The sequence below is a fragment of the Thalassophryne amazonica genome, chromosome 8 (assembly GCF_902500255.1).
Source record: "Thalassophryne amazonica chromosome 8, fThaAma1.1, whole genome shotgun sequence".
NCBI classification, from domain to species: Eukaryota; Metazoa; Chordata; class Actinopteri; order Batrachoidiformes; family Batrachoididae; genus Thalassophryne; species Thalassophryne amazonica.
This window is the reverse complement of record NC_047110.1, coordinates 88458647-88485839: the sequence shown is the minus strand read 5'-3', so window position 1 is coordinate 88485839 and position 27193 is coordinate 88458647. Positions and strand designations below refer to the sequence as shown.

Here is a 27193-nt window from a genome sequence, read left to right as displayed (position 1 = left end):
GGGTGTTTCTGAAGAACCAACAGCAAAGTAAATTATGTTTAAATAATGTTGAAAGGTGAACATAATTAAAGGCTTCTGGAAACAGTACGCTTCACCAGTGTCTGGCCAGGGATTAGCAACAGTAAGAACTTGGCCCTCATTGATTTGACAGCTTGCTGCCTTCATGACGGGCCATGATGGAGAGTCTTCATGGTGTGGAAGGTGCTGTTTCATTAAGCAGTACCTGTTTGAGCACCTCATCGCATGATTGACTGTGGCAGTTCAAGCAGCAGGCCTGATATAGACTGTGATAATGTCAAAATCAAGTAGTGTGGAGGAGTGGGCAGCTTCTGTCCAGCATGATGGTCATGATCTCCAAAGTGAGCCCCAACAAAAAGAACAAGATGTCTGATGTTCAAGGCAAACTTCAAAAGGACATCAATCAGTTAGTCAATGTCAGTCCCAGACGGTCCGAATGTGTGCGCATGCTTGCTTGCCTCTACTGGTGGTTGGCTCTCACTGCGGTATTGTATCACTTCCTGTTCCGGAGCACAGCGGTGTTTTTCTGTATCTGTTAGCTGTTTAATCTGCGCAGTTAGATTGATCTAGTTATCTAGATTACGATTTGTTTCCCAGTGTAATCTTTACGTGCCTTAACTAAAGCACTCCTTCTGCTGAATCACCTCTAAATTATTTACACATTATTCACTTTGCGTGTTTTTAGGAATCCGCTAGCTTAGCGTAGCTACTAGCTCTTAGCCGATTTAGCATGGCGGCTTCTCCTGTCTCTCCCGCACTTTTCTGCTCTGGGTGTGAAATGTTTAGTTATTCCTCGGCCTCCTTTAGCAGTAACGGTACTTGTAATAAGTGTAGCTTATTCGTAGCTTTGGAGGCCAGGCTGGGCGAATTGGAGACTCGGCTCCGCACCGTGGAAAATTGTACAGCTAGCCAGGCCCCTGTAGTCGGTGCGGACCAAGGTAGCTTAGCCGCCGTTAGTTACCCCCTGGCAGATCCCGAGCAGCCGGGAAAGCAGGCTGACTGGGTGACTGTGAGGAGGAAGCGTAGCCCTAAACAGAAGCCCCGTGTACACCGCCAACCCGTTCACATCTCTAACCGTTTTTCCCCACTCGACGACACACCCGCCGAGGATCAAACTCTGGTTATTGGCGACTCTGTTTTGCGAAATGTGAAGTTAGCGACACCAGCAACCATAGTCAATTGTGTTCCGGGGGCCAGAGCAGGCGACATTGAAGGAAATTTGAAACTGCTGGCTAAGGCTAAGCGTAAATTTGGTAAGATTGTAATTCACGTCGGCAGTAATTTCACCCGGTTACGCCAATCGGAGGTCACTAAAATTAACATTAAATCGGTGTGTAACTTTGCAAAAACAATGTCGGACTCTGTAGTTTTCTCTGGGCCCCTCCCCAATCAGACCGGGGAGTGACATGTTTAGCCGCATGTTCTCCTTGAATTGCTGGCTGTCTGAGTGGTGTCCAAAAAATGAGGTGGGCTTCATAGATAATTGGCAAAGCTTCTGGGGAAAACCTGGTCTTGTTAGGAGAGACGGCATCCATCCCACTTTGGATGGAGCAGCTCTCATTTCTAGAAATCTGGCCAATTTTCTTAAATCCTCCAAACCGTGACTATCCAGGGTTGGGACCAGGAAGCAGAGTTGTAGTCTTACACACCTCTCTGCAGCTTCTCTCCCCCTGCCATCCCCTCATTACCCCATCCCTGTAGAGACGGTGCCTGCTCCCAGACTACCAATAACCAGCAAAAATCTATTTAAGCATAAAAATTCAAAAAGAAAAAATAATATAGCACCTTCAACTGCACCACAGACTAAAACAGTTAAATGTGGTCTATTAACATTAGGTCTCTCTCTTCTAAGTCCCTGTTAGTAAATGATATAATAATTGATCAACATACTGATTTATTCTGCCTTACAGAAACCTGGTTACAGCAGGATGAATATGTTAGTTTAAATGAGTCAACACCCCCGAGTCACACTAACTGTCAGAATGCTCGTAGCACGGGCCGGGGCGGAGGATTAGCAGCAATCTTCCATTCCAGCTTATTAATTAATCAAAAACCCAGACAGAGCTTTAATTAATTTGAAAGCTTGACTCTTAGTCTTGTCCATCCAAATTGGAAGTCCCAAAAACCAGTTTTATTTGTTATTATCAATCGTCCACCTGGTTGTTACTGTGAGTTTCTCTGTGAATTTTCAGACCTTTTGTCTGACTTAGTGCTTAGCTCAGATAAGATAATTATAGTGGGCGATTTTAACATCCACACAGATGCTGAGAATGACAGCCTCAACACTGCATTTAATCTATTATTAGACTCTATTGGCTTTGCTCAAAAAGTAAATGAGTCCACCCACCACTTTAATCATATCTTAGATCTTGTTCTGACTTATGGTATGGAAATAGAAGACTTAACAGTATTCCCTGAAAACTCCCTTCTGTCTGATCATTTCTTAATAACATTTACATTTACTCTGATGGACTACCCAGCAGTGGGGAATAAGTTTCATTACACTAGAAGTCTTTCAGAAAGCGCTGTAACTAGGTTTAAGGATATGATTCCTTCTTTATGTTCTCTAATGTCATATACCAACACAGTGCAGAGTAGCTACCTAAACTCTGTAAGTGAGATAGAGTATCTCATCAATAGTTTTACATCCTCATTGAAGACAACTTTGGATGCTGTAGCTCCTCTAAAAAAGAGAGCTTTAAATCAGAAGTGCCTGACTCCGTGGTATAACTCACAAACTCGTAGCTTAAAGCAGATAACCCGTAAGTTGGAGAGGAAATGGCGTCTCACTAATTTAGAAGATCTTCACTTAGCCTGGAAAAAGAGTCTGTTGCTCTATAAAAAGCCCTCCGTAAAGCTAGGACATCTTTCTACTCATCACTAATTGAAGAAAATAAGAACAACCCCAGGTTTCTTTTCAGCACTGTAGCCAGGCTGACAAAGAGTCAGAGCTCTATTGAGCTGAGTATTCCATTAACTTTAACTAGTAATGACTTCATGACTTTCTTTGCTAACAAAATTTTAACTATTAGAGAAAAATTACTCATAACCATCCCAAAGACGTATTGTTATCTTTGACTGCTTTCAGTGATGCCGGTATTTGGTTAGACTCTTTCTCTCCGATTGTTCTGTCTGAGTTATTTTCATTAGTTACTTCATCCAAACCATCAACATGTTTATTAGACCCCATTCCTACCAGGCTGCTCAAGGAAGCCCTACCATTATTAATGCTTCGATCTTAAATATGATCAATCTATCTTTGTTAGTTGGCTATGTACCACAGGCTTTTAAGGTGGCAGTAATTAAACCATTACTTAAAAAGCCATCACTTGACCCAGCTATCTTAGCTAATTATAGGCCAATCTCCAACCTTCCTTTTCTCTCAAAAATTCTTGAAAGGGTAGTTGTAAAACAGCTAACTGATCATCTGCAGAGGAATGGTCTATTTGAAGAGTTTCAGTCAGGTTTTAGAATTCATCATAGTACAGAAACAGCATTAGTGAAGGTTACAAATGATCTTCTTATGGCCTCGGACAGTGGACTCATCTCTGTGCTTGTTCTGTTAGACCTCAGTGCTGCTTTTGATACTGTTGACCATAAAATTTTATTACAGAGATTAGAGCATGCCATAGGTATTAAAGGCACTGCGCTGCGGTGGTTTGAATCATATTTGTCTAATAGATTACAATTTGTTCATGTAAATGGGGAATCTTCTTCACAGACTAAAGTTAATTATGGAGTTCCACAAGGTTCTGTGCTAGGACCAATTTTATTCACTTTATACATGCTTCCCTTAGGCAGTATTATTAGACGGTATTGCTTAAATTTCATTGTTACGCAGATGGTACCCAGCTTTATCTATCCATGAAGCCAGAGGACAGACACCAATTAGCTAAACTGTAGGATTGTCTTACAGACATAAAGACATGGATGACCTCTAATTTCCTGCTTTTAAACTCAGATAAAACTGAAGTTATTGTACTTGGCCCCACAAATCTTAGAAACATGGTGTCTAACCAGATCCTTACTGTGGATGGCATTACCCTGACCTCTAGTAATACTGTGAGAAATCTTGGAGTCATTTTTGATCAGGATATGTCATTCAAAGCGCATATTTTGAATGAATGAATGAATGAATGAATGAATGAATGAATGAAAACTGTTTATTTCGAACATTTGATACAACAACAATTACAAGATAGATCAGTAAAGACAACAACAAAAAAGTTCCTACTGTGTACCCAACATGTCCGAAAAGGGGTAGGGTGAAGCATCAGCTTATTTATCCCTACCCCTTCTTCCCCACAACCAGTAATACCCTTTGCCACATATACACATAAATTCCTACACACCTAAACCGATATCAATATATATATATACATATATATACACATACACATACATATACACATCAACATACATACACATATACATATATACACATATATATACACAAACATAAATATACACCTACACATACCTACTTACATACAAAATGCTATATATTTACAAGCTGAAGCAAAAAACAAAAACACCCTAACCCTCATTACCCTTCCTCCTCCCTATACCCAGAAAAAAACATATTTTTGTACCGCTGTTTGAACTGGTTCATGCTTGGACATTGCTTGAGCCCCACTCCCAATCTGTTCCACATCCTCACCCCACAGACAGAAATACAGAAACCTTTTAATGTTGTTCGTGCCCACTGATGCTTTAAATTAAATTTCCCCCTCAGACTGTAATCCCCTGATCTGTTAAAAAACATATTTTTAATATTTGCTGGAAGTAAATTGTTTATTGCTTTATACACAATTTGTACTGTTTGAAAATGAACCAAGTCTGTGAATTTAAGAATTTGGATTGTAAAAATAGTGGATTTGTATGATCTCTATAGCCAGTATTATGAATAATTCTTATAGCTCTTTTCTGCATTACTGATAGTGATTGTGTTGTACCTTTATAAGTATTACCCCATACCTCTGCACAGTACTGTAAATATGGTAAAACCAGTGAGCAGTAAAGAATGCGGAGTGAGTTGTGGTCCAGAATATGTTTCGCTTTGTTTAGAACTGAAATGCTTCTTGACAGTTTACTTTGTATATGTTTTTATATGAGTCTTCCAGTTTATCTTATCATCTATTATCACCCCCAGAAACTTATTTTCATGTACCCTTTCAATATCTACCCCCTCGACTTGTAACTGAACCTGTATGTCTGTATACAATAGCCAAATAACATGTATTTTGTTTTACTTAAGTTTAATGATAATTTATTTCTGTCAAACCATATTTTCAATTTTCCCATTTCTATACTGATCCTCCTCAGTAACTCCTGCAAATCCCCCCCTGAACAAAAAATGCTTGTGTCATCTGCAAATAATACTAATTTTAATATTTTGGAAACATTGACAATATCATTTATATAAATTAGAAACAGTTTTGGACCCAATACTGACCCCTGTGGGACGCCACAAGCATTGTCCAAGCATGATGATGTATATTCCCCCAACTTCACAAACTGTTTTCTGTTACTTAAGTAGCTTCTCACCCAGTGCAACACCAACCCCCTAATCCCATACTGTTCAAGTTTATTGATTAATATGTCATGATTAATTGTATCAAAAGCCTTTTTAAGGTCTATAAATATTCCAACTGAATGTAATTTGTGGTCTATGGCGTTTGTAATCTCCTCAACTGATTCTATTAATGCAAGTGATGTTGAACTATGTGCTCTGAATCCATATTGACTATCAGTAAGTAATTTATGTTTATTTATGAATTTGTCTAATCTATTATTGAATAACTTTTCTAATAATTTGGAAAATTGTGGAAGCAAAGAAACAGGTCTATAATTTGTGAAGTGGTGTCTATCCCCAGTCTTATACAGCGGCACAACCTTAGCTATTTTCATTTGATTGGGAAATTTACCGGTTTGAAATGATAAGTTACAGATGTATGTTAATGGTTCTACAATCCATTCAATGACCTGTTTTACCACCACCATATCAATTTCATTTAAATCGGTAGATGTTTTATATTTACAATTATTCACAATGTCTATAATTTCATTCCATCCACTGCTGTGAGGAACATTGAACAGGGATTTCTTTCTATGAGATTATTATCCCAATCCTCAGGTTGGGAATCGGGAATTTTTTCTGCCAAGCTTGGTCCAATATTTACAAAAAAATTATTAAAACCGTTGACTACCTCATCCTTATTTTCCTTCTTGACATTATTATCAATGAAATACTGAGGGTAACTCTGTTTTTTATTACCATTTTTGATAATGCTATTTAATATATCCCATATTAAACAAATATGTAGGACTGCTTTTTTGCATTTACGCAATATCTCTAAAATCAGAAAGGTCTTGTCTCAGAGTGATGCTGAAAAACTAATTCATGCATTTATTTCCTCTAGGCTGGACTATTGTAATTCATTATTATCAGGTTGTCCTAAAAGTTCCCTAAAAAGCCTTCAGTTGGTTCAGAATGCTGCAGCTAGAGTACTGACGGGGACTAGAAGGAGAGAGCATATCTCACCCGTGTTGGCCTCTCTTCATTGGCTTCCTGTTAATTCTAGAATAGAATTTAAAATTCTTCTTCTTACTTATAAGGTTTTGAATAATCAGGTCCCATCTTATCTTAGGGACCTCGTAGTACCATATTACCCCATTAGAGCGCTTCGCTCTCAGACTGCGGGCTTACTTGTAGTTCCTAGGGTTTGTAAGAGTAGAATGGGAGGCAGAGCCTTCAGCTTTCAGGCTCCTCTCCTGTGGAACCAGCTCCCAATTCAGATCAGGGAGACAGATACCCTCTCTACTTTTAAGATTAGGCTTAAAACTTTCCTTTTCGCTAAGGCTTATAGTTAGGGCTGGATCGGGTGACCCTGGACCATCCCTTGGTTATGCTGCTTTAGACGTAGATTGTGGGGGGGTTCCCATGATGCACTGTTTCTTTCTCTTTTTGCTCCGTATGCATCACTCTGCATTTAATCATTAGTGATCGATCTCTGCCCCCCTTCACGGCATGTCTTTTTCCTGGTTTTTTCCCTCAGCCCCAACCAGTCTCAGCAGAAGACTGCCCCTCCCTGAGCCTGGTTCTGCTGGAGGTTTCTTCCTGTTAAAAGGGAGTTTTTCCTTCCCACTGTTGCCAAGTGCTTGCTCATAGGGGGTCGTTTTGACCGTTGGGGTTTTTCATAATTATTGTATGGCCTTGCCTTACAATATGGAGCGCCTTGGGGCAACTGTTTGTTGTGATTTGGCGCTATATAAGAAAAAAGTTGATTGGTTGATTGATCCTTTGGTTCAAATTCTTCTACATCAATTTAGATGTGTTTTGGTGATTTTACTGCAAGAATGTGTTTAAATACTTAAATTTTTTTTTTTTTTTGATGGTGGCGCACAGCAGTGCAGTAGCCTGACAACTCTCGTGCTTTGGACCTAGTTTTGACTTTTTTTTTCTTTACCTCTACTTTTAACCCTACTCAATTTTGTGGTCTACGAAGTACAGCAGAGAGGAGCTACTCCGGATTGGTATGTGTTATGGCGAGGCGGACTCCAAACACAGTTTTAACCATAACTTTCCACCGGAGTTCGCACGACCAGCAAGCAGCTTGGAGCTTACCTGGGCCAAACAAAGGAGGAGGCGGCATAGGAAGAGGGGCTGCTGAGCTGGTGTCCAGGCTAGGCTACGGAGAGACCCACACAGACCAGCGTTACCCAGCATCTTCCTCACGAATGCCAGGTCACTGAAAAACAAGTTTGATGAGCTATCGGTCACCATCGAGGTACAGAAAACTGTGCGGGATAGCTGCATCGTCGTCGTGACAGAGACCTGGCTTCACCCCGGGGTAGCAGATGAAGCTATCACGCTAGCATGCCACACAGCGTACTGAGCCGACCAGACGAGTGACTCGGGGAAAAGCAGAGGAGGAGGACTGGTCATCTACCCCAACAACAGGTGGTGTACAAATGCTACAGTGACTGACACACTGTTCCCCTGATTTGGAGTTTATGACACTTAGATGCCGTCCCTTTTATTTGACCCGAGAGCATGCGGTCATCATGGTAACGGCTGTGTACATACCACCGAGTGCTAATGCTAATGTAGCATTAAAGACCCTGCTAACAGCTGTTAGCAAACAACGGTGCGCCCACCCGGATGGCATTTTCATTGTGATTGGAGACTTCAACCATGTTGACCTAAGATCTGTGCTCCCTAAGTTTTACCAGCACGTTACAAGTGTAACGAGAGGCCATAATGTGCTGGATAAAGCTTACAGTAACATCAAGGATGCATATAAAGTCTCCCCCATCCCCCACCTCGGACAGTCAGACCATCTGTCCCTGTTCCTTACCCCAGCATACAGGCCTCTCATACAAAGAACTCTGCCTGAGGTGAGATCTGTTTGGATCTGGCCTGAAGATGCCATTCCACAGCTCCAGGACTGCTTCCAAACTACCAACTGGGACATCTTCACACAGGAGGACCTCACGGACTACGCATCCACTGTACTGTTTTATATTAAAACGTGCATGGATAATGTCGCGGTGGAGAAGAGGATTATCCAAATAAGAAACAGTGGATGAACAGTGAGGTCAAACAGCTGCTGAGATACCGAGACTCTGCTTTCAGGTCTGGGAACATGGAATTGTACAGCTCAGCCAGATCCAACTTGAAAAGAGGCTATGCAAAGAAGATTGAGGGGCACTTCACGCAGGAGAACCCCTGCCGTGTCTGGCAGGGCATTCATGACCTTGTCAACTTGAACACTTCCTCTTCTAATGCCACCAGCACAAGCCTAGCGGAGCAGCTAAATTGGTTCTTTGCTAGGTTTAAAGTTAGTGAGGAAGAGAGTGTCCCCATGCTGCCACCTGCTGACAATCTGGCCCTCACTGTGAGCACGGAAGAGGTCGGTAGGGTGCTCCAGGGTGTGAACCCGTCGAAGGCTGCTGGTCCCGACGGTGTCCAGGGGAGGGTATTGAGGGGCTGTGCAGACCAGCTGGCAGAGGTTTTTATTACCATTTTTAATCTCTCGCTGGCTGCCTGCACAGTCCCGAGCTGCCTAAAATCTGCCACTGTCGTGCCCACCCCCAAGAGACAGTCAGTCAGCAGTCTGAGTGATTACAGACCTGTGGCTCTCACTTCAGCTGTGATGAAGTGCTTTGAGAGGCTGGTGCTGAAGCACATAAAATCCTTACTGCCTCCCAGCCTTGATCAGCACCAGTTCGCATACAGAGCCAACAGGTCCACAGGTGCCATCAACACAGCCCTCCACACAGTGTGTCAACATCTTGAACAGTCTGGCAGTTATGCGAGGATGTTGTTCATGGACTTCAATTCTGCACTTGTTCCAAGCATACTGTTGTTCAAACTGCGCATTCTGGGCATTGGCGAGCACACCTGCAGATGGATCAGAGCCTTTCTCACCAACCGTCTGCAGTCAGTCAGGATGGGGTCCCACCACTCCTCAGTGCTGACAGTGAGCACTGGGGCCCCCCAGGGCTGTGTGCTCAGCCCCATGCTGTACACTTGTACACCTATGACTGTGCACCAACCCACAGTAGCAACATCTTTGTCAAATTTGCGGATGACACTATTGTGGTTGGGCTGATTCACAACAACGATGAGACGGCCTACAGAGAGGAGGTCCTGATCCTCACTACTTGGTGCTCCCTAAATAACCTGGCACTTAACTCCTCAAAGACAAAGGAGTTGGTGCTAGATTTTAGGTGGAAGAAGGAGGACCCCCCCTTCTCATTCAGGGAGACACCGTAGAGAGGGTCAGTGACTTCAAGTTCCTGGGAACATACATTTCTCAGGACCTTACATGGGGCACCAACACCAGTGCCCTTGTGAAAAAGGCACAGCACCGTCTGTACTTTTAAAGGTCACTGAAGAAGGTCAACCTGTCCCAAGAACTGCTGCTTGTCCTTCTATAGGTATTCTGTAGAGAGCGTCCTCACCAACATCATCTTGGTGTGGTACAGGAGCTGCTCTCAGGCTGACAAGAAGGCTCTGGAGAGAGTCAGGAAGTCAGCACAGAGCATCATAGGAGTGCAGCTGTCCTCTCTGTCAGACATCTATAACACCAGATGCCTGCGCAGGGCCAGAAGCATCAGCTTTGATGGTTCACAGCCCGGGCACAGCCTGTTCTCACTGCTGCCCTCAGGAAAGAGGTACCGGTCCATCAAGGCCCACACATCCAGACTCGACAACATGTTCTACCCAAGTGCAATACGGGTATTGAATGCACATTAGCCTACAGTCTGCACTATTCGTTGCATTTATTTTTTATAAAGGTGAATGCAATGAATAGTACAGACTTCTATTCATATACACCTACTGGTTCCTTTGTAAATACATGTATATATTCTTATTTGTCTTTTATATTTACTTTTACACCTTTGCACTACGGGAGTTGTATTTTAATTTTGTTGTACCTTGTGTATAATGACAATAAAAAGCATTCTATTCTAAATACGTGAAGGTAAAGGTTAAGCTGAAATTAGCTTCTCTTCAAGTTTTAGTCATGTTAGCCTTCCTAGCTTTAGCAAATGTGCTTATTAAGGGCTACACGTGACTTAGGTTAAGGTTTAATGCAGCCGAATGGATGTTTGTAAATTTTGTTCTTTTTTTTGTACTTATTTTTATGTATTTTCTCTGTCTTTTTAGTTCTTACGGTGTTTCTGAAGAACCAACAGCAAAGTAAATTATGTTCAAATAATGTTGAAAGGTGAACATAATTAAAGGCTTCTGGAAACATCAGTACGCTTCACCAGTGTCTGACCAGGGTTTAGCTACACTGGGAGTCAGGTCTTGAATAATGTTTGGAACCAGAGTAGATTGAATATGGTCTGTTCCTCTCCGGGAACCATCACCTTATCGTGGTGGAGAGTTTTGTGTGCCGCTATGAAACTGAGATCTGTGTTGTCTAGGGCCTTTGTGCTCCTGGTAGGGTCTCCCGTGGCAAATTGGTCTCAGACAAGGGGCCAGACTAAGAATGGTTCACAAGACACCGTGGCAAAATGAGGCAGAGGACATATAACCCGGCCCAGCGGAAGCCTGAGGCCACCGTCTGGAGCCAGGCCTGGATGGAGGGCCCATCAGTGTACGCCTGGTGGCTGGGCTTGCCACAGAGCCCGGTCAGGCACAGCCCAATAAGGCAATGTGGACCTTTCATCTCCACCCTGTAGTGCACACAACACCACTGGTGTTGCCACATGGGTGGCAGTGAAAGCCAAGGGCCTCAGCAGTCCAGATCCGGGTGGCAGGGGTTAGCTCTAGGGGTGTGGAATGTCACCTCACTTTGGAGGAAGGAGCCGGAGCTTGTGTAGGAGGTGGAGCGTTACCAGTTAGATCTGGTGGGCCTCACCTCCACACACAGCTTCTGCTCCAGAACCACGCTCCTTGATAGGGGTTGGACTTTATTCTTCTCTGGAGTTGCCCAGGGTGTGAGGTGCCAGTCGGGTATGGCTATACTCACGAGTCCCCGGCTGAGCGCGGCTACATTGGAGTTTACCCCGGTAGATGAGAGGGTTGCCTCCCTGTGCCTTCAGGTGGCGGGGAGGCGCATCTGACTATTGTTTGTGTGTATGCACCAAGCAGCAGTTTGGAGTATTCAGCCTTCTTGGAGTCCCTGAATTGAGTCCTGTATGGGGATCCTTTAGGCAACTCCATTGGTCTGCTGGGGGACTTCAACACAAACGTGGGAAATGACTAAGACACCTGGAGATGTGTGATTGGGAGGAATGGTCTCCCCGAGCTATACCCGAACGGTTGTTTATTATTGGACTTCTGTACTAGTCATGGATTGTCTAGAACAAACACCATGTTCGAACATAAGGATGCTCATACGTGTATGTGGTACCAGAGCACCCCAGGCCGAAAATCGATGTTTGATTTTGTGTTCGTATCATCTGTTCTGAGGCTGCATGTTCTGGACACTCGGGTGAAGAAAGGGGCAGAGCTGTCAACTGATCACCATCTGGTGCTGATTTAGATCAGAGGGTGGGAGAAGACTTTGGACAGACCTGGTAAACCCAAACGGATAGTGTAGGTGAATTGGGAATGTCTGGAGGAGTCCACTGTCTGACAGATCTTCAATTCACACTTCCGGCAGAGCTTTTCTAGGATCCCTATGGAGGTTGGGGACATTGACGCAGCCCTCCCCCAGCTCCTCCGGGGGAACCCCAAGCCGTTCCCAAGCCAGCTGACAGATGTAGTCCCTCCAGCGTGTCCTGGGTCTTCCCCGGGGCCTCCTCCCAATGGGACGTGCCCGGAACACCTCTCCAGCGAGGCATCCAGGGGGCATCCAGAAAAGATGCCCGAGCCACCTCAGCTGACTCCTTTCGACATGGAGCGGCTCGACTCTGAGCTCCTCCCGAGTGACCGAGCTCCTCACCCTATCTCTAAGGGAGCGTCCAGCCACCCTCCGGAGGAAACTCATCTTGGCCGCTTGTACTCACGATCTCGTTCTTTTGGTCATGAGCCAAATCTCATGACCATAGTTGAGGATCGGAAAGTAGATCGATCGGTAAATCGAGAGCTTTGCCCCCCTACTCAGCTCTCTCTTCACCACGACGGTCTGATACAGCGACCGCATCACTGCAGATGCTGCACCGATCCGTCTATTGATCTCACGCTCCATCCGTCCCTCACTCGTGAACAAGACCCCGAGATACTTAAACTCCTCCACTTGAGGCAAGGACACTCCACCGACCTGAAGAGGGCAAAGCACCTTTTTCCGGTTGAGAACCATGGCCTCGGATTTGGAGGTGCTGATTTTCATCCCAGACACTTCACACTTGGCTGCAAACCGCCCCAGTGCACGCTGAAGGTCCTGATTTGACGAAGCCAACAGAACCACATCGTCCGCAAACAGCAGAGACGAGATTCTGTGGTTCCCAAACCAGACCCCCTCTACACCCTGGCTGCGCCTAGAAATTTTGTCCATAAAAATAATGAATAGAACCGGTGACAAAGGGCAGCCCTGGCAGAGGCCAACGTGCACTGGAAACAGGTTTGACTTACTACCGGCAATGCGAACCAAGCTCCTGCTGCGGTCGTACAGGGACCGGATAGCCCTTAGCAAAGGACCCCAGGCTTGTAGCGCCCACAATTGTGGTTGCTTTGCGGGTGAGGAGGGTGGTGTATATGTCTTGCAGAGAGGCACCAATGATCCTTCCAGCTGCATTCACTATGCGCTGCAGGGCTTTCCTGTTGTCGTCAGTGCAGCTTCCGCCCCACACAGTGATGCAGCTGGAAAGGATGCTCTCAATGGTGCCATGGTAGAAAGTGCTCATGATGGTTGGTGGAGCCCTTGCCCGCTTGAGTTTGCGCAGGAAGTAGAGACACCGCTGGGCCTTCTTTGCCAATGTGGAGATGTCTGGAGTTCTGCTTGATGTTGACATGTCCTGTCTCAGGACTTATGTCCTTTTTTTTTTAACTGTGATGTGAGAGTTTGAGCAGAGAACAAGGAATTAATGTCTGCAACCAGACTTTTTTTTCTTTTAATTGTTCACATGTGCACGTGTGAACAAACGTCCATGAGTGAACTAGAGATGTCCATACTTTTTACTGGATATTTCTGGCAATCAGTCTGCTTTTTTTTCTTCAGCATGTAGTTTTTACTGCATTAACTACACGGTATAAAAAATATCCTGCGTGATTTATACTGCGGGAACAATGGAACACAGCAGGAATCATAAATTGGCTCCGAGTCACGCTGGGTGACGCCTCTTTGCCCCAAGTTACGCCTCTTTGCCCCGACTTGCGCTGGAACCACTTCCTTTCTGCGTCGAGCACAGGACGCCAAAAAAATTAAACAGGTTTAATTTTTCGGCGCCCGACTTGCTTCTTCCTTTGCGTCCCTCGTGCTGTTGTGGCGCCGAGCTGCATCGTCTCGGCACTGAGTTGCTTCAACGCGGCGGCATCATAATGACGCATGGCACAGCCGGGAGCACCCCTGGTGTGAAAGGGGCTTTACATGCCTCTTAACAGATTTGATGACTTTCACAGTTTGTCTGTATGCTGGCATTAGCATAACAGTGATGTGATCAGATAGTCCGATGTGGGGGAGGGGGGTGGCTTTGTGTGCTCCTTTGTGTGTGGTGTAAGCCAAATCCAAGGTATTTTTTTCCCCTTGTTGGGAAATTAACATGCTGGTGAAATTTTGGAAGGACAGTTTTGAGATCAGCATGATGATAAAACCGTCTGGGTGTGCAGTTTGCTGTTCACTGATAGCCTGGTACAGTTCACTGAGTGCTGCATTTCTGTAGACTGTTATGTTGCTCCTTTAGTGTAATGCAAACAATTTGCACACGGACACACAGAGCTACACAGAGACATTCATCTTTTCTGGCTTATTCACTTCTTCTATCATTTTATTTTTGCACCAGTGAATTCCTCAACATATGCACGTATCTTATTGCTTGGTGCCCCCTTCTGGTGACTTATTGTATAACACTTATTAATGCAAATACATAACATCTCTTTCCCACTAAGATATGTGGTCAATACACAAAATATATTTCTTTAACAAAACTTAAAAGATACCCTTCTCTTTTACTCAACATGAAGGTACTTCCCTTTTTTAAAAAAGAAACAACACATCAACTCAAAATGGGAGATTAACTTCTATATAAAGAAAAATATATAAAAATGTCCTTTATGTGAAACACTACCTTTGAACTCAAACATTATCACATATCGACTATTAAACTATTTCAGCATGTTTACTCATCACGGTACCGTGCAGGTGGTTTAGTGATCCTCACGGGATAGCGTCTGACCGTCTCTGCTATCTGAGTATGTTCATTCTGTGGTGGTTTAGTAGACTGTGGTGATTTTGGTTGCATGGTGGTCTCAGGAACCTGAGCAGTCTTACCTTCCTGATGAGGTGCACTCGGGTCAAGTGTGGTACAACTATGACTCTGCGGTGTTAACACTGGGTGACTTACAGGATGGTCCACTGCAGTCTGCGGAGCCACTGACTCAGGGTATGTCAGCATTTGGTCCACATGATGTTTCCATACCCCTTGTGTTCCCACAGTTACCTTGTACGACACAGGTCCAGTCTTTTCCATAACGATACCTTGTGTCCACTTCTCCTCCCCCTTCCTATAATCACGCACGAGTACTGGCTCCCCGACATCAAACTGTCTTTCCTTGGAGCATTGGAGGTGGCGTTGTTGTTGGGCCTCCTGTGACTGGTGCACTGTTCCAGCAACACTGGGTTTCATGAAATCCCTCACAGAGTGAAGTCTGTGTCTGACGAACAACATAGCTGGTGTCTCTTTTGTTTTTGCTGAATGGCATGCACAGTCTTTAAATCTTTCCAGTTTAGCTTAATAGCTCTCAGCCACTCCCTACCGAACAATGGGGGTGCATCCACTTTCATGACATACAAGGGCAATGTTGCACATTGTTTGTTCAGTTGTACTTGCACCTTAATGACTCCTGGGGTCTTTAGCATAACATCAGTTGGTTGCAGAGACAATTTGCTTAGCTTACTGCTGTATTCTTTCCAAGAAATCAAAGACACAGCAGCCCCTGTATCTAATTCCATCTCCATTTTCTTCCCATTCATGACAGGCATCACTGAGATTCGTGAATATTTTCCTTTCTGAGACAGAGTATACAGTCCTAAATCACTGTCAGTATCAGATATAGTTTCATCACTTTCAGCAATCACAAGCAGCTTTGGAGCGAAGTGGGGCTGTCCTCATATGCCATCGTTCCAGGCTTTATAGGCGCTACCAAACTTCGGAGTAGGCCATATGTTTTGGGTCCCATCACACTTAACAGCACTGGCACTTTCTTTGTGGCCTGTATGTCATTAGCCAGGATATAATGGTCAAAACGTTCAGTATACGTTGTTATGTGCTGACGCGGGTCAGAGAACCGAACCAGCATCGTACAAGGGCCCAGCGCTAAATAACCAGAAATCGGTACAACATAAATGTTCGGTTGTCTGGTGAGGTGAAGGACGGCGCGCTCTCCAGTGCCCAAATGGATCAAAGCCCGGCGCTTCTGGACTCAGATTCACCGCCGAACACCCCCCAGGTGGATACGACAAACTAAGTCAACAGAGCTACAATAAATATCCTTCAAAGGCACACACTATCAGCAACACATTCAGGTCTGAATTTAAACTTTATGTAAATGAGCAGCTTCTCACAACAGGTGGAGGATCATCAATCCGTACGCCACGACAGTGAGGAGCAAACTGCACAATTCTCATCAATGTTCAAATATACTGCATAACAAAATACCAAATTACTAACACTTATTCAGACAATCATCACCTCTGATGTGTGCTGACAGCATGTGTCCCTCACCCGTCCTCCTTCACAGGCACGATGTGTTAAACCCTGGCGCGGTCCTCAGCGTCTCACAAACGAACGTTACAAGGTCGAGTTCCCGGCAGTTCTGCTCGAATCACTCATGGCTTAAATGCAGAACGCCATCTCATTATCTGCTTCAGCTGAAAGTCTTTAAGTTTGCACGTGAGAATCATCCACAGGTGCTGCAAGTCGTTAGGCCTGCAAGTGAACATCCTCCGCAGGTGCAGCCAATAGTTTTGATGAAGGTGAAGGACTCTTCTGCCAGCACCTTCTCCACAGAAAAAAACAGTTTGCATACCACCTGGAGAGCAAAGAAAAGAAAACAACACCAAAATGTCCAGCCAAACCCCCCAACACACAACAGTACCCCCCATCAACGGGAAGCCTCCCGGCGACCGAACAGACCAGGCCCGAGAACAGCACCTCCCTCCGGGGTCCACGACAGGAAGCAGACGGCGTAACGCTCCCAAAGTCCACCGCAGACAGCAGGACAGGGCACCGCGGCTGGAAGGCCGGCTGGCATCAACAAAAACCCCAAAAGAGTCCCATATACAACCCAACATACAAGAAAAACACAAAACCCACCCAAACCATCCCCAGGGGACCGTCCCATCCAACCCCCTTGGTCATGGGGTCGATTCACACCTGTGCCCTTTCTGTGCATTGCCCAAGCAGTGGGTCATCCCTTTGAGTCTGGTCTGGTTTCTTCCTCAAATCATCATTACCACTGTCACCTGTGTTCTTGCTCTAGGGGTTGGTAAGGTTAGACCTTACTTGTGTGACGTGCTTTAAGGCAGTTTTGCTGTAATTTGGCTCTATATAAATGAAATAAATTGAAATTGAATGTTCTGCTGTTTGTTTTTTTTTATTATTATTATTTTAGAGGATGTTTTATTAATCTTAATTGCAACCTGTCAAATTTTAAATTTAAACCACTTCCACTTACTCAAGGCTGCCATTTTACTGTAATTTCTTTAATGAGCTGTTTGACCTCATTGCAAAAATCTATGTTTTCCAAAAGAGTATTACTGAATTTCCAAACAATTGTAAATAGACACATTTCCTGATAAAGCGAGATACAGAAAAAATGACGAATGATGAATGATCAGTTAAAGGTGATGCTGAGATTTCACGTTTGGAGACATCATTAACTAAATTATTTATGATTAGCCAAAAATCAATTCTTGAGCACTGGCCATTATTTGATGCATTAAACCAAGTATATTGTGTAGTAATAGGAGTTATCATTCTCCAGTAGTCTGACAAGTTGGTTTTAGTAACAAAATCAAATATAATAAATAATAATAATAATTATAATTTATTAGACACCCAAGCATAACAGAAATTCACTCATATGACCAAACTCATAACAGAAAAGTAAAAAACAAAAAGAGATATAAGAAAATAAATCAAATACATGGTGCCTAAAGGTGTAGGCAGAAGCAACGCTTATCCACGCCTACCCTCCTGTATAAAATCATCAGGCATATATGCCTGTTCATAGACATTTATACCCAACACAATCTGAACACAGCAGCACCTAGTTACAGATAAAGAAGTCAAATATTTCTCCAGACAACTCACAAAAAAAAAAAAAAAAAAAAAAAAAAACAAAGGTTCCAGTACAACAGCCCCGACATATAACACATGAAACTTACAAGTCTGGATTGTGTGTATGTGTAAAGAATTGATTATTGAATTTTTTCTGTAACATCTGAAGGGCCTGTACCCAATTTGAAACCACCTGGCATGGAATTTTGCTCAAAGATGAATTAATTCAGTACCACAGAAAAATAGATTTACCGTGTGAAATTAATTCATGCTGACTGTGTGCCCACTCTGGCTTGTGTGTATTGCAATATTGTGCCTTGTTATATCTGCAGAATTTGGAAGCTGGAACATATTGAATCTCTGTAAACTTTCAACACTAACTTCTTTGAATTATGACATTTTCAACTTCAAATTCTGTACCTTGACCGCCTGGGAATACCAAGTGCCGTAAGCCTTTCAATTTTTTGTTTTTCCACTCTGTGGACAGTAGAGGGTGGTATTGGCTTTTTTCAGCAAGACAGAGCTATGGAGAAAAACATGTTAGTCATCAACATATTGTTGCATAATTATCATCTATAGATGATGGAATTATATCCACAAAACTTGGCACATTTCATTTACAAAGCAGACAACTTCTAAAAATTTGTATGGCTGTGTAATATCCCTCAGTACTGTGTAAGCTTGACTTCTATGCGCATTAGCCAGTATGATTGTGTGGGACCAGTAGAATGTAAAATAGTATCCATGCATACATACTGCAATACTGATATTGTATTCTTCAATTTCATTTAATATTTTATATAGTGCGTTGACATTGTTTTACATGCATTTTGTAGCACCAAGGGGCATGTGCAATTGCATAGTGTCCAGCATGCATTGACAACAAAGGCTTAACAGAATTGAAGATGCTAATGATCTGTTAAAAAAGAAAAGATCCAAAAAAGTGTTAATTTGCATTGTTAAAGCAGCTATAAAAGCAGTACAATTTGGTGGTTTCACCACTTACAGCCATACCACTCTGAAAACACCTGATCTCGGAAGCGAAGCAGAGTCGGGCCTGGTTAGTACTTGGATGGGAGACCGCCTGGGAATACCAGGTGCTGTAAGCCTTTTGATTTTTGTTTTTCCACTCTGGACAGTCGAGGGTGATACTGACTTTTTCAACAAGACATAGCTCTGGAGAAAAGCAGACGTTTGTCACCAACATATTCTTTCACGATTGTTTGCATGTTGTCAACTTTAAACAGCCAAGGAAGGTTTTCAATCATGCAGGACTAGAAAATTATCTAGACGTCAAGTAAAAAAATCATTGAATGTCTTGGAGACGATTGTCACTCCTCCACGTGAATGTCATTCTGCAGGGAATACCAAGTGCCGTAAGCCTTTCAATTTTTTGTTTTTCCACTCTGTGGACAGTAGAGGGTGGTATTGGCTTTTTTCAGCAAGACAGAGCTATGGAGAAAAACATGTTAGTCATCAACATGTTGCATAATTATCATCTATAGATGATGGAATTATATCCACAAAACTTGGCACATTTCATTTACAAAGCAGACAACTTCTAAAAATTTGTATGGCTGTGTAATATCCCTCAGTACTGTGTAAGCTTGACTTCTATGCGCATTAGCCAGTATGATTGTGTGGGACCAGTAGAATGTAAAATAGTATCCATGCATACATACTGCAATACTGATATTGTATTCTTCAGTTTCATTTAATATTTTATATAGTGCGTTGACATTGTTTTACATGCATTTTGTAGCACCAAGGGGCATGTGCAATTGCATAGTGTCCAGCATGCATTGACAACAAAGGCTTAACAGAATTGAAGATGCTAATGATCTGTTAAAAAAGAAAAGATCCAAAAAAGTGTTAATTTGCATTGTTAAAGCAGCTATAAAAGCAGTACAATTTGGTGGTTTCACCACTTACAGGCCATACCACTCTGAAAACGCCTGATCTCGTCTGATCTCGGAATGCGAAGCAGAGTCGGGCCTGGTTAGTACTTGGATGGGAGACCGCCTGGGAATACCAGGTGCTGTAAGCCTTTTGATTTTTGTTTTTCCACTCTGGACAGTCGAGGGTGATACTGACTTTTTCAACAAGACAGAGCTCTGGAGAAAAGCAGACGTTTGTCACCAACATATTCTTTCACGATTGTTTGCATGTTGTCAACTTTAAACAGCCAAGGAAGGTTTTCAATCATGCAGGACTAGAAAATTATCTAGACGTCAAGTAAAAAAATCATTGAATGTCTTGGAGACGATTGTCACTCCTCCACGTGAATGTCATTCTGCAGGGAATACCAAGTGCCGTAAGCCTTTCAATTTTTTGTTTTTCCACTCTGTGGACAGTAGAGGGTGGTATTGGCTTTTTTTCAGCAAGACAGAGCTATGGAGAAAAACATGTTAGTCATCAACATGTTGCATAATTATCATCTATAGATGATGGAATTATATCCACAAAACTTGGCACATTTCATTTACAAAGCAGACAACTTCTAAAAATTTGTATGGCTGTGTAATATCCCTCAGTACTGTGTAAGCTTGACTTCTATGCGCATTAGCCAGTATGATTGTGTGGGACCAGTAGAATGTAAAATAGTATCCATGCATACATACTGCAATACTGATATTGTATTCTTCAATTTCATTTAATATTTTATATAGTGCATTGACATTGTTTTACATGCATTTTGTAGCACCAAGGGGACATGTGCAATTGCATAGTGTCCAGCATGCATTGACAACAAAGGCTTAACAGAATTGAAGATGCTAATGATCTGTTAAAAAAGAAAAGATCCAAAAAAGTGTTAATTTGCATTGTTAAAGCAGCTATAAAAGCAGTACAATTTGGTGGTTTCACCACTTACGGCCATACCACTCTGAAAACGCCTGATCTCGTCTGATCTCGGATGCGAAGCAGAGTCGGGCCTGGTTAGTACTTGGATGGGAGACCGCCTGGGAATACCAGGTGCTGTAAGCCTTTTGATTTTTGTTTTTCCACTCTGGACAGTCGAGGGTGATACTGACTTTTTCAACAAGACAGAGCTCTGGAGAAAAGCAGACGTTTGTCACCAACATATTCTTTCACGATTGTTTGCATGTTGTCAACTTTAAACAGCCAAGGAAGGTTTTCAATCATGCAGGACTAGAAAATTATCTAGACGTCAAGTAAAAAAATCATTGAATGTCTTGGAGACGATTGTCACTCCTCCACGTGAATGTCATTCTGCAGGGAATACCAAGTGCCGTAAGCCTTTCAATTTTTTGTTTTTCCACTCTGTGGACAGTAGAGGGTGGTATTGGCTTTTTTCAGCAAGACAGAGCTATGGAGAAAAACATGTTAGTCATCAACATATTGTTGCATAATTATCATCTATAGATGATGGAATTATATCCACAAAACTTGGCACATTTCATTTACAAAGCAGACAACTTCTAAAAATTTGTATGGCTGTGTAATATCCCTCAGTACTGTGTAAGCTTGACTTCTATGCGCATTAGCCAGTATGATTGTGTGGGACCAGTAGAATGTAAAATAGTATCCATGCATACATACTGCAATACTGATATTGTATTCTTCAATTTCATTTAATATTTTATATAGTGCATTGACATTGTTTTACATGCATTTTGTAGCACCAAGGGACATGTGCAATTGCATAGTGTCCAGCATGCATTGACAACAAAGGCTTAACAGAATTGAAGATGCTAATGATCTGTTAAAAAAGAAAAGATCCAAAAAAGTGTTAATTTGCATTGTTAAAGCAGCTATAAAAGCAGTACAATTTGGTGGTTTCACCACTTACGGCCATACCACTCTGAAAACGCCCGATCTCGTCTGATCTCGGAAGCGAAGCAGAGTCGGGCCTGGTTAGTACTTGGATGGGAGACCGCCTGGGAATACCAGGTGCTGTAAGCCTTTTGATTTTTGTTTTTCCACTCTGGACAGTCGAGGGTGATACTGACTTTTTCAACAAGACATAGCTCTGGAGAAAAGCAGACGTTTGTCACCAACATATTCTTTCACGATTGTTTGCATGTTGTCAACTTTAACAGCCAAGGAAGGTTTTCAATCATGCAGGACTAGAAAATTATCTAGACGTCAAGTAAAAAAATCATTGAATGTCTTGGAGACGATTGTCACTCCTCCACGTGAATGTCATTCTGCAGGGAATACCAAGTGCCGTAAGCCTTTCAATTTTTTGTTTTTCCACTCTGTGGACAGTAGAGGGTGGTATTGGCTTTTTTCAGCAAGACAGAGCTATGGAGAAAAACATGTTAGTCATCAACATATTGTTGCATAATTATCATCTATAGATGATGGAATTATATCCACAAAACTTGGCACATTTCATTTACAAAGCAGACAACTTCTAAAAATTTGTATGGCTGTGTAATATCCCTCAGTACTGTGTAAGCTTGACTTCTATGCGCATTAGCCAGTATGATTGTGTGGGACCAGTAGAATGTAAAATAGTATCCATGCATACATACTGCAATACTGATATTGTATTCTTCAATTTCATTTAATATTTTATATAGTGCATTGACATTGTTTTACATGAATTTTGTAGCACCAAGGGACATGTGCAATTGCATAGTGTCCAGCATGCATTGACAACAAAGGCTTAACAGAATTGAAGATGCTAATGATCTGTTAAATAAGAAAAGATCCAAAAAAGTGTTAATTTGCATTGTTAAAGCAGCTATAAAAGCAGTACAATTTGGTGGTTTCACCACTTACAGCCATAACACTCTGAAAACGCCTGATCTCGTCTGATCTCGAATGCGAAGCAGAGTCGGGCCTGGTTAGTACTTGGATGGGAGACCGCCTGGGAATACCAGGTGCTGTAAGCCTTTTGATTTTTGTTTTTCCACTCTGGACAGTCGAGGGTGATACTGACTTTTTCAACAAGACAGAGCTCTGGAGAAAAGCAGACGTTTGTCACCAACATATTCTTTCACGATTGTTTGCATGTTGTCAACTTTAAACAGCCAAGGAAGGTTTTCAATCATGCAGGACTAGAAAATTATCTAGACGTCAAGTAAAAAAATCATTGAATGTCTTGGAGACGATTGTCACTCCTCCACGTGAATGTCATTCTGCAGGGAATACCAAGTGCCGTAAGCCTTTCAATTTTTTGTTTTTCCACTCTGTGGACAGTAGAGGGTGGTATTGGCTTTTTTTCAGCAAGACAGAGCTTTGGAGAAAAACATGTTAGTCATCAACATATTGTTGCATAATTATCATCTATAGATGATGGAATTATATCCACAAAACTTGGCACATTTCATTTACAAAGCAGACAACTTCTAAAAATTTGTATGGCTGTGTAATATCCCTCAGTACTGTGTAAGCTTGACTTCTATGCGCATTAGCCAGTATGATTGTGTGGGACCAGTAGAATGTAAAATAGTATCCATGCATACATACTGCAATACTGATATTGTATTCTTCAATTTCATTTAATATTTTATATAGTGCATTGACATTGTTTTACATGCATTTTGTAGCACCAAGGGACATGTGCAATTGCATAGTGTCCAGCATGCATTGACAACAAAGGCTTAACAGAATTGAAGATGCTAATGATCTGTTAAAAAAGAAAAGATCCAAAAAAGTGTTAATTTGCATTGTTAAAGCAGCTATAAAAGCAGTACAATTTGGTGGTTTCACCACTTACAGCCATAACACTCTGAAAACGCCTGATCTCGTCTGATCTCGAATGCGAAGCAGAGTCGGGCCTGGTTAGTACTTGGATGGGAGACCGCCTGGGAATACCAGGTGCTGTAAGCCTTTTGATTTTTGTTTTTCCACTCTGGACAGTCGAGGGTGATACTGACTTTTTCAACAAGACAGAGCTCTGGAGAAAAGCAGACGTTTGTCACCAACATATTCTTTCACGATTGTTTGCATGTTGTCAACTTTAAACAGCCAAGGAAGGTTTTCAATCATGCAGGACTAGAAAATTATCTAGACGTCAAGTAAAAAAATCATTGAATGTCTTGGAGACGATTGTCACTCCTCCACGTGAATGTCATTCTGCAGGGAATACCAAGTGCCGTAAGCCTTTCAATTTTTTGTTTTTCCACTCTGTGGACAGTAGAGGGTGGTATTGGCTTTTTTCAGCAAGACAGAGCTATGGAGAAAAACATGTTAGTCATCAACATATTGTTGCATAATTATCATCTATAGATGATGGAATTATATCCACAAAACTTGGCACATTTCATTTACAAAGCAGACAACTTCTAAAAATTTGTATGGCTGTGTAATATCCCTCAGTACTGTGTAAGCTTGACTTCTATGCGCATTAGCCAGTATGATTGTGTGGGACCAGTAGAATGTAAAATAGTATCCATGCATACATACTGCAATACTGATATTGTATTCTTCAGTTTCATTTAATATTTTATATAGTGCGTTGACATTGTTTTACATGCATTTTGTAGCACCAAGGGGCATGTGCAATTGCATAGTGTCCAGCATGCATTGACAACAAAGGCTTAACAGAATTGAAGATGCTAATGATCTGTTAAAAAAGAAAAGATCCAAAAAAGTGTTAATTTGCATTGTTAAAGCAGCTATAAAAGCAGTACAATTTGGTGGTTTCACCACTTACAGCCATACCACTCTGAAAACGCCCGATCTCGTCTGATCTCGGAAGCGAAGCAGAGTCGGGCCTGGTTAGTACTTGGATGGGAGACCGCCTGGGAATACCAGGTGCTGTAAGCCTTTTGATTTTTGTTTTTCCACTCTGGACAGTCGAGGGTGATACTGACTTTTTCAACAAGACATAGCTCTGGAGAAAAGCAGACGTTTGTCACCAACATATTGTTGCACGATTGTTTGCATGTTGTCAACTTTGAACAGCCAAGGAAGGTTTTCAATCATGCAGGACTAGAAAATTATCTAGACGTCAAGTAAAAAAATCATTGAATGTCTTGGAGACGATTGTCACTCCTCCACGTGAATGTCATTCTGCAGGGAATACCAAGTGCCGTAAGCCTTTCAATTTTTTGTTTTTCCACTCTGTGGACAGTAGAGGGTGGTATTGGCTTTTTTTTCAGCAAGACAGAGCTTTGGAGAAAAACATGTTAGTCATCAACATATTGTTGCATAATTATCATCTATAGATGATGGAATTATATCCACAAAACTTGGCACATTTCATTTACAAAGCAGACAACTTCTAAAAATTTGTATGGCTGTGTAATATCCCTCAGTACTGTGTAAGCTTGACTTCTATGCGCATTAGCCAGTATGATTGTGTGGGACCAGTAGAATGTAAAATAGTATCCATGCATACATACTGCAATACTGATATTGTATTCTTCAATTTCATTTAATATTTTATATAGTGCATTGACATTGTTTTACATGAATTTTGTAGCACCAAGGGACATGTGCAATTGCATAGTGTCCAGCATGCATTGACAACAAAGGCTTAACAGAATTGAAGATGCTAATGATCTGTTAAAAAAGAAAAGATCCAAAAAAGTGTTAATTTGCATTGTTAAAGCAGCTATAAAAGCAGTACAATTTGGTGGTTTCACCACTTACGGCCATACCACTCTGAAAACGCCTGATCTCGTCTGATCTCGGAAGCGAAGCAGAGTCGGGCCTGGTTAGTACTTGGATGGGAGACCGCCTGGGAATACCAGGTGCTGTAAGCCTTTTGATTTTTGTTTTTCCACTCTGGACAGTCGAGGGTGATACTGACTTTTTCAACAAGACATAGCTCTGGAGAAAAGCAGACGTTTGTCACCAACATATTCTTTGCACGATTGTTTGCATGTTGTCAACTTTAAACAGCCAAGGAAGGTTTTCAATCATGCAGGACTAGAAAATTATCTAGACGTCAAGTAAAAAAATCATTGAATGTCTTGGAGACGATTGTCACTCCTCCACGTGAATGTCATTCTGCAGGGAATACCAAGTGCCGTAAGCCTTTCAATTTTTTGTTTTTCCACTCTGTGGACAGTAGAGGGTGGTATTGGCTTTTTTCAGCAAGACAGAGCTATGGAGAAAAACATGTTAGTCATCAACATGTTGCATAATTATCATCTATAGATGATGGAATTATATCCACAAAACTTGGCACATTTCATTTACAAAGCAGACAACTTCTAAAAATTTGTATGGCTGTGTAATATCCCTCAGTACTGTGTAAGCTTGACTTCTATGCGCATTAGCCAGTATGATTGTGTGGGACCAGTAGAATGTAAAATAGTATCCATGCATACATACTGCAATACTGATATTGTATTCTTCAATTTCATTTAATATTTTATATAGTGCATTGACATTGTTTTACATGAATTTTGTAGCACCAAGGGACATGTGCAATTGCATAGTGTCCAGCATGCATTGACAACAAAGGCTTAACAGAATTGAAGATGCTAATGATCTGTTAAAAAGAAAAGATCCAAAAAAGTGTTAATTTGCATTGTTAAAGCAGCTATAAAAGCAGTACAATTTGGTGGTTTCACCACTTACGGCCATACCACTCTGAAAACGCCCGATCTCGTCTGATCTCGGAAGCGAAGCAGAGTCGGGCCTGGTTAGTACTTGGATGGGAGACCGCCTGGGAATACCAGGTGCTGTAAGCCTTTTGATTTTTGTTTTTCCACTCTGGACAGTCGAGGGTGATACTGACTTTTTCAACAAGACACAGCTCTGGAGAAAAGCAGACGTTTGTCACCAACATATTCTTTCACGATTGTTTGCATGTTGTCAACTTTAAACAGCCAAGGAAGGTTTTCAATCATGCAGGACTAGAAAATTATCTAGACGTCAAGTAAAAAAATCATTGAATGTCTTGGAGACGATTGTCACTCCTCCACGTGAATGTCATTCTGCAGGGAATACCAAGTGCCGTAAGCCTTTCAATTTTTTGTTTTTCCACTCTGTGGACAGTAGAGGGTGGTATTGGCTTTTTTCAGCAAGACAGAGCTATGGAGAAAAACATGTTAGTCATCAACATATGTTGCATAATTATCATCTATAGATGATGGAATTATATCCACAAAACTTGGCACATTTCATTTACAAAGCAGACAACTTCTAAAAATTTGTATGGCTGTGTAATATCCCTCAGTACTGTGTAAGCTTGACTTCTATGCGCATTAGCCAGTATGATTGTGTGGGACCAGTAGAATGTAAAATAGTATCCATGCATACATACTGCAATACTGATATTGTATTCTTCAATTTCATTTAATATTTTATATAGTGCGTTGACATTGTTTTACATGCATTTTGTAGC

The 27193-nt window shown here is 42.0% G+C and overlaps 8 non-coding genes and 1 pseudogene across 8 annotated transcripts; all 9 read left to right on the top strand.

Annotated features, from left to right (window-relative positions):
• Positions 1-18919: 18919 nt before the first annotated feature.
• On the top strand, positions 18920-19028 carry LOC117516411 (annotated as a pseudogene).
• Positions 19029-19845: 817 nt separating this feature from the next.
• On the top strand, positions 19846-19966 carry LOC117516409. The gene has a single exon (XR_004562395.1). It is a non-coding gene; the product is annotated as a 5S ribosomal RNA (ribosomal RNA).
• Positions 19967-20785: 819 nt separating this feature from the next.
• On the top strand, positions 20786-20904 carry LOC117516439. Its single transcript, XR_004562415.1, has one exon. It is a non-coding gene; the product is annotated as a 5S ribosomal RNA (ribosomal RNA).
• An 820-nt stretch (positions 20905-21724) lies between these two features.
• Positions 21725-21843, top strand: LOC117516416. Its single transcript, XR_004562397.1, has one exon. It is a non-coding gene; the product is annotated as a 5S ribosomal RNA (ribosomal RNA).
• An 819-nt stretch (positions 21844-22662) lies between these two features.
• Positions 22663-22781, top strand: LOC117516407. The gene has a single exon (XR_004562394.1). It is a non-coding gene; the product is annotated as a 5S ribosomal RNA (ribosomal RNA).
• An 821-nt stretch (positions 22782-23602) lies between these two features.
• Positions 23603-23721, top strand: LOC117516406. The gene has a single exon (XR_004562393.1). It is a non-coding gene; the product is annotated as a 5S ribosomal RNA (ribosomal RNA).
• An 820-nt stretch (positions 23722-24541) lies between these two features.
• LOC117516421 lies at positions 24542-24660 on the top strand. Its single transcript, XR_004562398.1, has one exon. It is a non-coding gene; the product is annotated as a 5S ribosomal RNA (ribosomal RNA).
• Positions 24661-25482: 822 nt separating this feature from the next.
• On the top strand, positions 25483-25601 carry LOC117516422. The gene has a single exon (XR_004562399.1). It is a non-coding gene; the product is annotated as a 5S ribosomal RNA (ribosomal RNA).
• An 817-nt stretch (positions 25602-26418) lies between these two features.
• On the top strand, positions 26419-26537 carry LOC117516404. Its single transcript, XR_004562391.1, has one exon. It is a non-coding gene; the product is annotated as a 5S ribosomal RNA (ribosomal RNA).
• The last annotated feature ends 656 nt before the right edge of the window (positions 26538-27193 follow it).